The sequence below is a fragment of the Lactuca saligna genome, chromosome 2 (genome assembly GCF_052625555.1).
Source record: "Lactuca saligna cultivar CGN05327 chromosome 2, ASM5262555v1, whole genome shotgun sequence".
NCBI lineage: Eukaryota > Viridiplantae > Streptophyta > Magnoliopsida > Asterales > Asteraceae > Lactuca > Lactuca saligna.
Genome location: NC_136418.1, coordinates 22,069,074 through 22,085,216, shown reverse-complemented (window position 1 = coordinate 22,085,216; position 16,143 = coordinate 22,069,074).

Sequence of the window (16,143 nt, the reverse complement as noted above, 5' to 3'; positions counted from 1 at the left end):
GGGTTGTCACACACCAACTGACGCTCGCAGTCAATAACGGCTCTGAATCGGCTCAACTAGTCCATGCCCATGATGACACATACATCCCGCATCGTAATCACTACCAAATCTATTAGTAACTCAACACAAAAAATCTCGAGTACACATCCTTGAATCACATGAGTAGTAAAAACTGCTCGCTCGTCGTCTATAGAAACTCACAGAGGTGGACTCAATGCCTATCGTCAGATACTGATGTGTTGACTAAACGCTAATGACACGAAAATTCGACTCACACCTGAGTCAAATAACACCAAAGCAGCTACTGAATTGACAAGCAAAGTACCTAAGCATGCCACAATATAAGCACAAAATCTCAAACTCAGAAATAGTAGATAAAAGGATACATACCAGCCACACATCGGGTGATGCGCGGACCTCCTACGCTGTCAACTGAAATGCTCTCCCGCGAGCCTTCGGTGCCTCGGCCTTTGCTGGCCGGACCTCAATAGCTCTAGTAGTAGGTGCAGATCCCTGTGCTGATCCCTGAAGTAGCTGCGGGCACTCGGCTTTCCGAAGGCCGGTCTGGTTGCAGTGAAAGGAAACTGCAAACCCCTTGGGGAAATCCCTCGCGAAATGCCCCTCCTTGCCACAATTGTAGTACACCCCTGATCTGCACACCCCCATGGCTCTTTCCGTACTTCGCATAAGTCCGGACCTTCTGACCCCCAGATCTTAAATCATCAGGCTTTTCCTGCTTGGCTACCAGCTGTGACTGCATCGGTTTCCTGTCCCTCCTCTGAGACTCGGCCTCCTCCCTGGCCTGAGTCTCTAGCTCAATCTCCCTCTTCCGGGCATTTTCCTAGAGCTTGGAAAATGTCCGGTGTGTCGAGTTCGCTACAAACTCATGAATATTCCTCCTTAGTATGCTCAGATACCAGCTCATACATGCTTGCTTGGTAGACACGTGCTCAGGGCAAAACAACACCCTCTCATGAAACATCCGTGTAATCACAGTCACGGATGCTGTCCCTTGCTTGAGGGACAAGAAATCCTGGGCTAAACATTCCCTCTCCACATGGGGAACATACTCATCTCAGAACATGGTGGTGAACCTCTCCCAGGTCACCGATGTAATCTCTGCAGGAGTGAAGTCGGCTGTCACAAACTTCCACCAGTCCTTCGCTCCCAAGCGAAGCTGGTTCAGCGCGAACTGTACCCTCAGATGCTTTGTACAAGAACAGGTGTAGAAGTATCCCTCAATGTCAGAGATCCACCTTATCATCTCTATCGGATCCTGAGTCCCATCAAACTCTGGTGGCTTCGTGTTGATGAACTCTCGGTACAGCAACGAGTCACCCCTGCGTCTTAGCAGCGGTGACGGTTGCGGTGGCCGCAACAATAGCAGCATTGGTAAGAGCAGCGTACCACTCGTCAAAGGTCTCAATCAGCATGGTCTTGATAGTCCTAAACATCTCTGGTATCTCAGCTCGAATGGCTGCAACCACCTCTTCATGAATCATCATGCGAATCTCCTCAACACTAACACCGCTACTCTCTGGAGTGTGGCACGTACTCACCATGATGTCTCTGAAACACAATAAAAAAGAAATCAGAGACCTGATCGAGTATTCTCGCACTAGATTACTCAACCTTATTTGTTCCTTAGTACCCTATGGATTCTTACTTAGACTTCTCACTGATCCGGTGTTTCTAGTACTATAGGCCCTATACTACCTTCCACAAGGCATCAACAATTACCCCAAGTCCTCCTCCTAGGATCCCAGATCACAAGTATACTATATCTCGTTACGCACAAGCTACTCTCCAGTAGACCACTCATAAGCTCCTCACTCATCAAAGGTCTCAATCAGCATGGTCTTGATAGACCCAAACATCTCTGGTTACTCAGCTCGAATGGCCGCATCCACCTCCTCATGAATCATCATGCAATTCTCCTCAACGCTGACACCGCTGCTCTCTGGAGTGTGGCACGTACTCACCATGATGTCTCTGAAACACAACATAAAAGGAATCAGAGACCCTCTCGAGTATTCTCGCACTCAATTACTCAACCTTATTTGTTCCTTAGTACCCTAAGGATTCTTACTTGGACTGCTCACTGATCAGGTGTTTCCAGTAGTATGGTCCTATACTACCTTCCACAACGCATCAACATTCACCCCAAGTCCTCCTCCTAGGATCCCAGATCACAAGTACTCTATATCTCGCTATGCACAAGCTACTCTCCAGTAGACCACTCATAAGCTCCTCACTGCTACCTACTCACTCTCAAAGAACTCATAGTACCAGTAACTTCCTAGGATAAGGCATCACAAATTAGGCCACTCTAGTCCTAGATATGAGTACCTATCCTACTCTAGCATGCATAGCATATCACATAATATTTCATAACACATAATGTAAGGGTATTTTGGGAAATCACCGTTCGGCCGCTGGCTGAATGTACACACTGCTCCGTTCTACCCTTCTCAAAATCTTTTACTTTCTTAGAAAACTTGTTTCTTTTATGAAAAAATTTCTCAAATCCTCAGTTTGAGTTCAGATACGCCCGAAGGTGCATCCGAATCCCTTGATACCAAATTGTAACCAAGGCTTTGATACCAACTTGTAACGACGCAAATTTCCAAAACAATTTTTCATTTTTAAAGCATCCTACATCTCATAAGTAATTTCAAAACTCAAATGTTATCATAGTGAAAATACATCCAGAATCTCAAATACATAATACATAATACTCTATCAGTGAGTACAGATCATGCAGACGCCTTCCCGCGATCCTCGATGATACCTGAAACACATATCACATAACATGGTAAGCATAAATGCTTAGTGAGTTCCCCATAATACCACATACAACACGTAGGAAACTTGAGGCTATAAGTCGGTATGACCCTCTGGTCAATGTGTCTCAACGGGACCCTCTATTCCCGTAGCTCTTTGGACCCTTCAGTCCGGTCTAGCTCGTTGGACCCTCCGGTCCGGTCTAAATCGTTGGACCCTCTGGTCCGGTCTGATCGAGGACCCTCTAGCCTCATGAGTCATTGGAACCTCGGGTCCGGTCTATAGAACACATAGCATACATATAACACAACGCACATAAATCTCAGACATACACATACACATAACACATAAGACCCTCCGGTCTGCACATAGATACCACTCTAGGTAATGTATAGTGAGAAAACTCACCTTGGGTAACTCGGATAGTCTCGAATCTCAAATACTGATCTAGCCTCCGCCTAATCACATAAACAATTTTCATCTAATTTACAACGGCTCTCAAAGGCTAGATTAACCCCCTTATAATTCCTCGGAAGGTTAAAATACCATTTTACCCCTCCAAGATGCAAAAGCCTAATTGTTGACCAAACCCTAAAAGTCAACTCATTCAACAGTCCAACTTTGACTATACTCGTCGAGTCCACTCGTGGGACTCGGTGATTTCATGCGTATCCTCTGAATCCTTCTTAGGCCTCACTTGACTCGCCGAGTTAACCTTTCACTCGATGGGTTACCACTAGTCATGAATCGCGGGGCAACCCGACTCGACTCGTCGAGTCCTCTCATGAACTCGGCGAGTTTCCTCCATGGCAACTCCCAAATGACCTTCTGAGGTCAGATCTGTTTCTCTAACTTATAGATCTAACCTTTAAACACTCAAAAGTCACGTAAAGGTCCAATCTTTATGCTCATGCAACACTCATATGGCTTTATTTGGTGAAACAACTATTAAAATGAGAACCTAGGTTCAAAACTCCAATGGGATTGCATAAAGTTGGGTGCTTGGACCTCCCTAGACCTAAAAGGGTCCAGATCTTTAAAACAACTTGCAGAGGGGGGGGGGGGTTGAGGCATCCAAAACCCCAAAAAGAAATGATTCAAGCCCTAACCCTAAAGAATGAAATCTATACAATAGAGAGAAAGAGGGGTCCAATTTGGCACCTCAAAATGAAGCTCCTTGCTTGACTAACTCAGAACAACAATCTTCTTTGATCCTTATTGTTGGAGCTCTTCTCCTCTCTTGCAAAATCACATCAAAAAGCTCAAAATGGTCCTCTTTCTCTCCCCCTCTCTCTCTCACACACTCTACACACTCATGCTCGTTGGGGTTCTCTCTCTGGAATGGTAGCCGCAAATGAATGCCATAAGTGCCTTTAAATAGGGCTCAAGCCCAAAGATTTAGGTTTTCTGCTAACAGTGCGGACTCGTCGAGTCGACTCTCCGAATCGTCAAGTCCATTCATTAATTTGAGTCATCAGTCATGATCCCACTCGACGAGTTTAGGCGCCAACTCGTCGAGTCCCCCTTCATAACTCAAAATACATACATAAATTATGATATCTGGAAATCCGGATGTTAAAGGAAGGTAGAGCATATGTAGGCATCTAGGGGTTCTATGAAAAAACCCAAGGTTTTTGAGTCTAGATCGAGGGGTGAGCAAGTCCAGGGCCTATAGCTATTGCCGCAAGAAGCATGACTATGTTTGCAGGGCGGGTAGTTCAGTTTACTCTATAGCCAATTTAGCTCTAATACTAATCTATCAAATCACTGGTCGAGTTGGCGGAACATGTCGGGTTGTGCGACTTAGTTCATGGATCACAAACAACTGAATTTATAGCACAAGTACAACAATAGCAAAATAGTATTTGTATTCCATATTAATGTTTGAATACAAGGTTCTTATAGGTAATAATATAGTACATGTATTGCCTTAAAAAGACAAGCAGATATAACAAAAATTAGAAAACTATTTTTTTAAGTCGATGACTATTTGTTGATATGAAAACTTTATTAGTGATCTCCTGAGAATACATGTAATTGTGAGGGTCAACACAAGGTTAGTTAGAGTTTCAGGTTTTCTTATTGTGTAGTAATGATATTTTCATAATGATTAAAAAGTATTTTCTTTGTAAGTAAAACCATACTTAAAACGAGTTTGTAAAAAGCATTTAAAGATCTATGAAAGCTAAATGGTGTTTTTCCATAAGTAAAATCATGCTTGTAAGTGATTTGTAAAGAGAGAAAATGAATCTATGATTTTTAGAAAAAGAGACAAAGATTAAGTTAATGTTCATAGTGATTTCTATAACTAAGTTGTGTGACTGAAGTTGTAACGCCCGATCCAGGTATTTTCCATTTTTGGTCCCTTATATATTTAATTATTTCTTTTGACCTTATTTAGCAAGTTTGAATGGGAGGAAGGATCATTTCTGCCAATTTCAGAATTTTGGAGGCGGATCTCGAACATGGGGCGCTCCCTTGGGGAATGCAGTGCATTCAATTGTGGAGATCAAACCCTAAGTTTTAGGGTTTGAGACCTATTTGAACACCTTAAGTCTTACTGTGTTAGTCTCATCTCCAGCCTCCTTAGCTCCCAAACCCTAATCTCGAAACCCTAGAGCCTCCAAGAGTGTTGTGAGTCCATTATGTGTGTTTTGGTGTGTGTTTGAAGCTCATTCAAGGAAGAGAAGCTTGGTGCAAGGTGGTGGTTCAAGAAAGAGCTCATAGATCTTGGTTCTCTGCTTCATTTTCAACTCATTTGAGGTATAAACCTCTAATCTTGCTCATGAAAAGCTTAGATCTAGGTTTTTATGGATGTTAGTCCCTTTTGGTCCCATAGTTGAGATCTAGTAGTTTGTGATCATTCTTGACGCTTGGAGTTGCTCTTCTTGGCATTTATGAGGTTGTTGATTCTTAAAGTTTGCATATTTAGAGTTGTATAAGCACCATACATGAGATTAATCCCTTCAATAGAAGTTGAATACTATATTTTGGAGTTGGGACCTCTTGGGGCATACAAAATCACCAAGTCAGTCACTTTATGATTCTAGAAGCTCTTTAGGGCTTGGATCCATGATTTGGTCGAGTGGCTTTAAGCATTAAGTGCTTAGTAGTCTCTTTTTGGAGTTAACATGTGAACACCCTATGCTGGGTCGAGGAATGACCAACATTCCATATATGGTTAGTGATCTGGATTAATAGCGAACGTCCAACACTCCACCAGGGAGCACCGCACATTCAGAGTATCAGTGGGCTTCTTGGACTTTTACCTTGGACTTGATTTTGGGTTTTGGGTTTGGTATTTTGGACCCATATTGGGCAAATGATTTTGAAGTATTGGACTCCTTATTGGAGTTGTCCTTTTAGGCCTAGGATTTTATATTGGGCCTTAGTTGGCCTAATGGGCTTGGACCAATTATGGGCCTTAAAGTAGTTTGGGGCATTTTGTATTAAGATTTGGATGTGGGCCTTGGTCTAATTAGGGAAAGGGTAAAATGTAAATTTACCCTAAGTATGGGTCCTTAGTGATGGATGATATTCCAACTGTTAATTGGATGTTTATTTACTGTGATAGTTCGGGACTTTCCACGAGTCAGCAGTCGGGTATTTTAGCATATCTTGACAATTGAGAGGTGAGTTTTCATCACTGTACTAATAGGGTCTAAGTCACCAACGTCGACCCTTTGGATTGTCATCTTGTCTTATCGTATGATGCTATGCGTAGTGATGTGTTAGATCTGTATCTTGGTATATATGATGATGTTATGATTAATGATCTGTTAGACCTGTATCACTGTCTATACATGAAAGCTAGTGTTTGATCTGATATATGTTGACGTGTGATGGTGGGTGGGTTGAGGCGGTGTTGCTTTATGCTAAAAGCCAACAGACCCAGGGTGTCCCAGATAGACTGAATACCAGTAGGGTGTACGAGTAGGCCGAAGGCTAGAAAACGTTCCAGGTAGGCTGAAGGCCGGAGGTGGTGTACCAGTCATGTTATAGGTTATTTGAGCGTACCAGATAGACGGTAGGCCGGTGGCGTGTTCCAGTCAGACTGAAGGCTCTGAATACATGTTGTTTGTAATATTATTTTGGTGTTTGTATTGTGTTGGGAGAAACTCACTAAGCTTTCGGCTTATAGTTTTGGATTATGCTCTGGTACCTCAGAGGATCGCGGGAGGCCGAAGGCGTTTTCATGCACCTCCTCATATTTTGTTTCATGATTTTTGGGGTACCTAGATGTTGAACTTATTTAGAAAAAAATTTGTATACAATGATGGTTTTTGGGATTTATTTAAAAGTTTAAATTTTCAAATTTTTATGGGTGTTACAAGTTGATATCAGAGCCTTGGTTTGAGCGAATTGGAGAAACACGCATGTGAATCCAGTCTCAAACTAAGGAAAAAAATTTAAAAATAACTTTTTGAATGGTTTTCAAAACACTTATGGAGGATGCGATGTGTACAATCTGCCAGAGCCAATAAGTAGACCCCAAAATATCACACTGTTACTTGATATTGTGATATGTTAGAACATCATGCGAGTGATAGGCTATGATATTTAGGAATTGTACGTTAGAATTGCCTGATTATATGATGTCTGATAGCCTAGGGCTTCTCTTTTATGGAATTGAAATCATTACTGTAGTTGCTTAGTGTATGCAATAATAGTTATATATAACTAAGATCTTATACCCTATGAATGTTTGGTTTGGACTTATTTACTGTTCTTGTTTTATGAAGGGCATAGGGTAGGATCAGATATTCAAATGTATATAAGGTCCAGTGTTATGTATGACTAGCATACACGAGTAATACAAGGTTGTTGAAAGTTTCATGGATTAGTTGTGTGGGGTCAGCCGGCCAGTTGTGAGATGTTTAGCCTTTCCTCTAGGGAGTGAGGATTTAGTGTATGGTATGTTTATGAGTACTGTTAAGGTGTCGTGATGATCCTTGAGACAAGTACGCGTAGGTGTGGAAAGTAGTATGGGCCCGTACTATTGAATGCACAAGACCTGTACACGTACCAAGGAATTCACAACCCCTAGAGCTTTGTTGGAAGTTCATTCCCTGTCATGTTATGCGTGTTATCTAATGTTCCCTAGTTTATTTTTAGAATGGTGATGAAGAGACAATTTGAGACAGGATTCGGGTTAGGATCAGGAGCTGGCAGTCATGGTGGACCAGGCTTGTCAGAGGACCGCATCAGGGAGATCATTCATGAGGAGGTGGTTACTATTGTTTGGGGTCAGATTTTGGAGATGTTTGGGTCTTTTAAGATCGTGATGATTGAGTTCTTTAATAAACGATATGGATCCATTGCTGAGACAGCTGGTGATGCGGCCTCCGCAGGCATGATGGTTGCGAGTGTTGGGTCGGTTCGGGCTTTTCAGTATCAGAACTTTGATAATTCAAATCCCCTAACTTTCAATGGAATTCAAGACGCGACCATAGCTATGAGGTGGCTATTTGATGTTGATGGATGCTTCTTCACCTGCTCCTGTTCAGCCAACCAGAAGGTCAGGTGCGCTCTGAATCTCCTAAGGTCCGGAGTAAAAGATTGGTGAAGACTTGTTATGGGATCATACTCTGCTGAATAGAGGGTGGAAGTGTTGTGGGATCAGTTTACGGAGATGTTTCATACTTAATATGTTCCATGGGTTGAGCGTGAGAGGTTGGCTCAAGAGTTTTTGGACCTGAAGCAGGGATCAGAGTCGGTAACGGAGATTACCTAAACTTTTACTGAGAAGGTTATGTTTTTCCCTGAGTTTGTTTCAAAGAATGTTCAGATGGCCCGTTATCTGAGCATGCTCAAGAAGGATATCAAGTTGTTTGTTTCTACCCAACGATGCGATTCCTTGTTGGAGTTATAGGAGGATGCTAGGCGTCGTGAGCTATAGATAGAGCTTCAGTTGAAGGAGCAAATGTCGGCCCCAGAACATATGTAGCTGGCACCAAAGCGGTTCAAGGCCTCTGATTCTAGGTATGGGTTCAGCGAGGCCGAACTTGTGAGAAGTGCGGAAAGGTTCATGATGGGGCTTGTCGATCAGGAGGGGTATGCCACACATGTGGAACGGAGGGGCACTATGAGAGGGATTGCCGCCAATTATCCCTAGTTCAAAGTACGAGGATTTTCTACCATTGTGATCAGGTTGGCCATGTAAGGGTCAAATGTCCCTTGCTCACCGCCAAACTGGTACACTCCCCCGTGTCAGCCACATTGAGGATCACGGATGGGCACCAAGTGAAGGTGGAGCCCCCGAGGGCTAGAGGTTGTGCTTTCCAGCTTACTGCCGAGGAGGCCAGAGCAGCACAAAATGTTGTGACTGGTATGTTTTCATATTCTTATTCTATTGATTATGTTTTATATTACGCTTATGTTTGTACCTCTGTTAGGTATGTTCCTAGTGAAATCTTTTCCTACTCTTGTACTATTTGACTTGGGTGTGAGTCGGTCCTTTGTGTCTTGATCGTTCAGTAAGGAGTTTGAAATGCCCATTGGGCAGTTAGAGCATCCGTTGCGAGTCTCTATCGCCAACTAACACGGGGTTTCTGCATCATCAGTATATCAGGATATGATCTGGAGATCTTCGGGGTTTCTTTCCCGATCAATTTGATTCCTATTCGCACGGGGGATGTCTGCGTGATTGTAGGGATGGATTGACTGAGCTGTTTTGGCGCTATGATCGATTGTGAGGGCCAGTGTGTGGTAGTTCAAACCCCAAGAGGGGGAGAACTAATTATCTATGGAGAGGGCACCAGGATTTGTTCAGGATTTTGTTGTGAAGTCAGAGCTTGACAGTACGTTCAACATGGGTGTGTGAGTTATTTGTTGTGTGTGGTGGATACACGCGTTAGGGGTCAGGTTTCAGTTTCAGAGGTCCCGATGGTCAGGAATTTTGGTGATGTATTTATGGAGGAGTTACCCGGTGTGCGTCCTGAGAGACTGGTCAAGTTCAAGATTGACCTCGTGCCCAGTGCGTCCCCTATCACCAAGGCGCCATATTGTTTGGCACCGCCTGAAATGCAGGAGTTGTCATCTCAGCTGTAGGAGCTGCTAGGCAAGCAGTTCCTCGGTCATAGCAGTTCCTCTGTCATATCAGTTCTCTGTGGGGAGGACCGATTTTATTCGTCATGAAGAAGGATACTTCACACCAGATGTGCATTGATTACCAGGACTTGAATAAGTTAACAGTAAATAACCGTTATCCCCTTCAACAGATTGATGATCTATTTGATCAACTATAGGGAGCATCTTGGTTCTCCAAGATAGTTCTGAGGTTTGGATACCATCAGGCCAAGGTGAGAGAGGAGGACATGGAGAAGATTGTGGTTCAGACTCGTTATAGGCATTATGAGTTCGTGGTTATGTCGTTCGGGCTAGCTAATGTGCCGACGATATTTATGGACTTGATGAATCAGGTATGCAGGTCGATGCTCGATTACTTGTTTATCGTGCTTATTGATGATATCTTGGTGTATTCCAATACTAGAGAACATCAGGAGGAGCATCTACACGAGCTTCTAGGGGTTTTGAGGTGAGAACGACTTTATGCTAAGTTCTCAAAGTGCGAGTTTTGGTTACGAGAGGTTTAGTTCCTTGTACACATCGTTAAGCAGGATGGGATTTTGGTTGATCCAGCCAAAATTGAGGCAGTGATGCAGTAGGAGGTTCCGAAGTCTCCCTCGGATATCAGGAGATTATTGGGTTTGGCAGGGTACTACCATAAATTTATTCAGGACTTCTTCGAAATTACACAACCCTCACTCGTCTAACGAGGAAGGGGTAGATTTATGGTGCGACCCTGAGCAGCAGTCAGCATTCGAGACTCTTTTCCTAGAAAGTCATGGTTTGTTGACCCGTTGTGGTCGGGTATGCGTTCCTATAATTGGGGGATTCAAACATATTGTGTTGGAAGAGGCTCATAATTCTTATTTTTTATTCATCTGAGGGCCAACAAGATGTACCAGGATTTATGTTTGAGTTATTGGTGGTTGTGTATGAATAAGGAGATCACTTGGTACATTGAGAGGTTCTTGACCTGTAGGATGGTCAAGGCCAAGCATTAAAGGCCGCACGACAAGCTATAGCCTATGGAGGTTCCCATGTGGAAATGGCAACAGATTTCGATGTACTTCATCACCAAATTACCGAAGATGGCAAAGGGTTTTGATGCTATACGGGTCATTTTGGATCGATTGACCAAGAGTGCCCATTTCCTTGTGATTCGGGAGAGCTCGTCGGATGAGAAATTGGCTGATGTGCATATTCACAAGATCATTGCTCACCATGAGGTTTTGCTCTCCATTGTTTCAAACTGTGATGTTTGGTTCACCTCCCGTTTTTGGTGGAAGTTCCATGAGGAACTGGGCATAAGACTACACTTCAGCACACCGTATCATCCACAGATCGACGGCTAGAGCAAGCGGGCATTTTAGACTCTCGAGGACATGTTGTGAGCATGTGTCATAGATTTCGGTGGGAGTTGTGACTCCTACCTAACTCTTGTAGAGTTCTCTTACAACAATAGTTTCCACTGCAACATTTTTGCTCCGCCCTTTGATCATTTTTATGGATAGAGGTGTCGTACCTGAGTCTATTGGAGTGAGATTGGTCATAGGGTCATAGGTCAGATCGAGGTGGTTCATTAGACCACCGAGATGATTCGACAAATTAGACAGAAATTGCAGATCGCTTAAAGTCGACAGAAAAGCTATGTCGACCGACACCAATCTGAGTAGGAATTTCAGGTTGGTGACATGGTGTTGCTGAAAGTCTCACCTTGGAAAGGTGTGATTCGTTTCAGTAAGAGGAGGGAATTGGGCCCCCGATACGTTGGACCATTCTGGGTTATTGCCAGGGTTCGCAAAGTTGCTTACAGGTTGCACCTTCCTTAGGAGCTAATTGTAGCACCTGGTTCCTGGTATGTAAATCTTAATTGAGTATTTTCCTTTTTAAGCCTTGGACTCAGCGAGTCATAGGTCCGAATCGCCGAGTAGGGACGGGACCCCGGCACGCGTTTAAGTTGGCGACTCAGCGAGTCCATATCCTGGACTCGGCGAGTCACCGCTGTTGGATGAAACCCTAAGTTTCTGGGGTTTGCACCCTATTTAATCCCCCTTTCCGCCCCAGGCCAGCCCCCATTCACCCCTAGAGCTCCCAACCCTCTTTTAAGCTTGTTCTTTGAAGAGTTGAAGCAATTGTTGTGTGTTCTTGAAGGTTTTGAAGAAAAAGGGAAGTAGATCCAGAAGAAGGGAAGCCATCCAAGCACCATTGTGTTCTCTCAGCAGTTCCTTTGAGGTACATCCCATTTTCCCCATGTTTCTATGCTTAAGGCTTCATTTAAGACATTCTTGGCTCATTTCCAAGCTTGTATGTGCATGATAATTCGAAATAAGTTGATTTGTCTCTAGATCCAAGCATAGTTGAGCTCCAGGAGCTCAGATCCACTACCTTTATGAGCCCATATTGCATATAAACCTTAGATCTACTCTTTTGGTGCATTTTGAACCCTAAAAACTCCATAGATGGATATCTACACGTAAAGTTGGAAACTTTACGTGTTAGTCATGCTCTAGGAGCCCAGATCTACGAATGACATGGATTGGATTCGAGCAAAATCGCATTTTTTTAGCTCTTGCATGGATCAGACTCGGCGAGTCGCTCATCTGACTCGGCGAGTCCAGTCGCGAGTCTCCGGGTTTGTCCCCTTTTTGTTATGTCGAGTCGTGTGGTGAGTCCAGGAGGGACTCGGTGAGTTGGAAGCCAAAACTCACCCATAGTGGAACTCGGCGAGTCGATGCCCAGACTCGGCGAGTTCAAGGCAATCTCCTTAGATCAAGATCAGACTCAGCGAGTTGTTCATACAACTCGGCGAGTCACAGTATAACTTGTTCATCGGATGAAGATGAACTCGGCGAGTTGTTCATACAACTCGGCGAGTAGGATGAAGGACTTGAACATCAGTTTGGAAGGAGAACTCGTCGAGTCGACACCTAACTCGACGAGTAGAAACATAATTCAGGACAGTCGTTTGCACATGGACTCGACGAATTGGCGAGCCAACTAGAAGTTGACTCTGACTTTGACTTAGGGCATGATCAGGGGTAAAATGGTCATTTTACCCAAAGGTCAGTTAGCAGTTTTTTGACTAAGGGTTTGGTGGGAATACAGCCGGAGGATTTCCGGAACAGCAGCAGCAGCAGCAGTCAGACTATTCCCACGAAGATCAGCAGCTACTCCGAGGTGAGTTACCTTCTAGTAGCGGTGGGTCTAAGGCCACAATGCTGACCCACCAGTAGGAGATGTATGATAGATGATTGTCTTTGTGATATCATCTAGGTTTGCTACTACCTAATATGTTATATGCTAGCATGATATGTTGTATGTAGTAGAGTTCGGTTGTTAGGACTGAAGGGTAGTCAGACACCCCAGATACGTCTGACAGTATGTGATGATATGTTTGCATGCTAGCTTGTTATGTTATATGCGATAGAGGTAGTAGGAGGGGATTAGTCCCCGAGTTCGGTTGTTAGGACCGAAGGGTAGTCAGCACCCCAGAATGGCTTGACACAGGTAGGTCAGCACCCCAAAATGGCTTGACATGGGTAGGACGGCACCCCAGAATGGCCGCATGGGTAGTCGGCACCCCAGAATGGCCGTACCGGGTAGTCAGGAACCCCAGAATAGCCTGGCAGTATGTATTTTATGTGTTGTATGGTATGTGGTATGATGGGGCAACTCACTAAGCTTTGTGCTTACAGTTTACAGTTTTGGTTTCAGGTACCTCTTCATCGAAGGGGAAGGAGCTGGCTCAGTAGCGGCACATCATGCACACACGTTGGTTTCCGCATTTACTAGATGTCCTTGGGATTTATACTCTGATGTTTCGATTTGTTGTATGACTTGTCTTTGAACATGGTTTATGTTGTGATGTAGTTTGGTCAAACAACATTTTATCTCTTAACATTTTCGAAAAGTAATGTTTTTAAAAATGAAATTTTTGGACGTGAAAATTGGGTCGTTACACTAATTCAAATTGATAGTACTTTCCATGTTTCGAAGCTGCATAAGTGCATGTTCAATGAGGATGCAGTGGTATCATTGGATGACATTCAGGTCGATGAGCACCTGAACTATGTTAAGAGGCCCGTAGCTATTTAGGAGAGAAAGTTGAAGGTCTTGTGGAGCAAGGTAACTCTGTTGAAGGTACGATGGCAGCATCAGAGGGGCTCCGAGTGGACCTGGGAGCCAGAGTCTGAGATATGAGAGCATGACCCGGATCTGTTTGCTACAATAGAATTCGAGGAAAAAGTCTAATTCAAGTGGGGGATAATTGTAACGCCAGATCTAAGTATTTTCCATTTTTTGTCACTTATATATTTATTTATTACTTTGGGCCTTGTTTTGCAAGTTTGAATGGGAGAAGGGGCCATTTCTACTAATTTCAGACTTTTGGAGGTGGAGCTCGAACGCAGGGCGATGACTTGGGGAACGCAGCACGTTTAAAGGCTAGAGCTCATACCTTAATTTTTAGGGTTTGGGACCAATTTAAACATCGTAAGTACCAGGTGTTGGCCTTATTTCCTGCCTCCATAGCTCCCAAACCCTAATCTCAAAACCCTATAGCCTCCAAGAGTGTTGTGAGTCCATTGTATGTTTTTTGGTGAGAGTTTGAAGCTCTTTCAAGGAGGAGAAGCTTGGTGCAAGGTGGTGGTTCAAGAATGAGCTCATAGATCTTGGTTCTTTTCTTCCTTTTCAAATCAGTTGAGGTATAAAGCTCTAATCTTGCTCATGAAAATCTTAGATCTAGGTTTTTATGGATGTTAGTCCCTTTTGGTCCCATAGTTTAGATCTAGTAGTTTGTGATCACTCCTGAGGCTTTGAGTTGCTTCTCTTGGCGTTTATAAGGTTTTGATTCATAAAAGTTTGCATCTTTAGAGTTGTATAAACTCCATGCATGAGATTAATCCCTTTAATGGAAGTTGAATGCTAAAATTTTGAGTTGGGACCTTTTGGGGCATACAAGTAACCAAGGCGGTGACTTGGATCCATGATTTGATCGAGTCTCTTTAAGCATTAAGTGCTTAATAATCTCTTGTTGGAGTCAGCACGCCAACGATCTGCACTGGGTCGAGGAACTTCGAACGTTCCGGCTATGGTCCGCGATCTAGGTTAGTGGCGAATGCCCAATGCTCCACCAGGGAGTGCCACGCGTTCGCTGCATCAGTAGGCTTCTTGGACTTTTACCTTAGACTTGATTTTTGGATTTGGGCTTGGTAGTTTGGACCCATGTTGGGCTAAGGATTTTGAACTATTATACTCCTTATTGGACTTTCCCTTTTGGGCCTAGGATTTTATATTGGGCCTTAGTGGGCCTAATGGGTTTGGACCAGTTATGAGCCTTGAAGTAATTTGGGGCCTTTTGGATTAAGATTTGGATGTGGGCCTTGGTCCAATTAGGGTAAGGGTAAAACAGACATTTCGTAAGTATGGGTCCTTAGTCAAGGAAGGTATTCCAATTGTTAATTGGATGTTTGTTTATTGTGATAGTTCGGGACTTTCTACCAGTCAGCAGTCAGGAATTTTAGTGCATCTTGACAATTGAGATGTGAGTTTTCCTCATTGTACTAACAAGGTCTAAGGCACCAAGGCAGACCCTTTGGATTGTTATCATGTCTTTGATGCTATGCGTAGTGATGTGTTAGATATGTATCCTGGTATATAGGATGATGCTATGATTAATGATCTGTTAGACCAGTATGACTATCTATACATGAAATCTAGTGTTTGATATGATATATGTTGATGTGTGATGGCGGGTGGGTAGAGGCGGTCCTTCTTTTTGCTGAAGGCCAGCAGACCCAAGACGTTCCGGATAGATTGAAGGCCAGAGTGGCATAGCAGTCAAGTCGATGGCTTGGAGAACGTTCCAAATAGGCTAAAGGCCTGAGACGTACCAGTAATGTTGTAGGTTTTGTGAACATACCAGATAGAGTGTAGGCCATTGGGACGACTAAAGGCTCTGAATGCATGTTGTTTATAATATTATTCTAGTTTTTGTATTGTGTTGGTATTTTGGGGGAAACTCATTTAGCTTTGGGCTTACATTTTTGGATTTTTTTTCAGGTACCTATGATGATCGCGGGAAGGCGAAGACATGGTCGTGCACCTCCTTTTATTTTGTTTCATGATTTCTGGGATTTTTTTTTTCTGATGTTGAACTTATTTTGAAAACATTTTGTATACAATGTTCGTTTTTGGGATTTATTTAAAAGTTTAATTTTCAAAATTTTTATGGGTGATACAGAAGTACCCCCTACAACGCTTCATTGGATATCTTAGTAATTTTTGTAGATA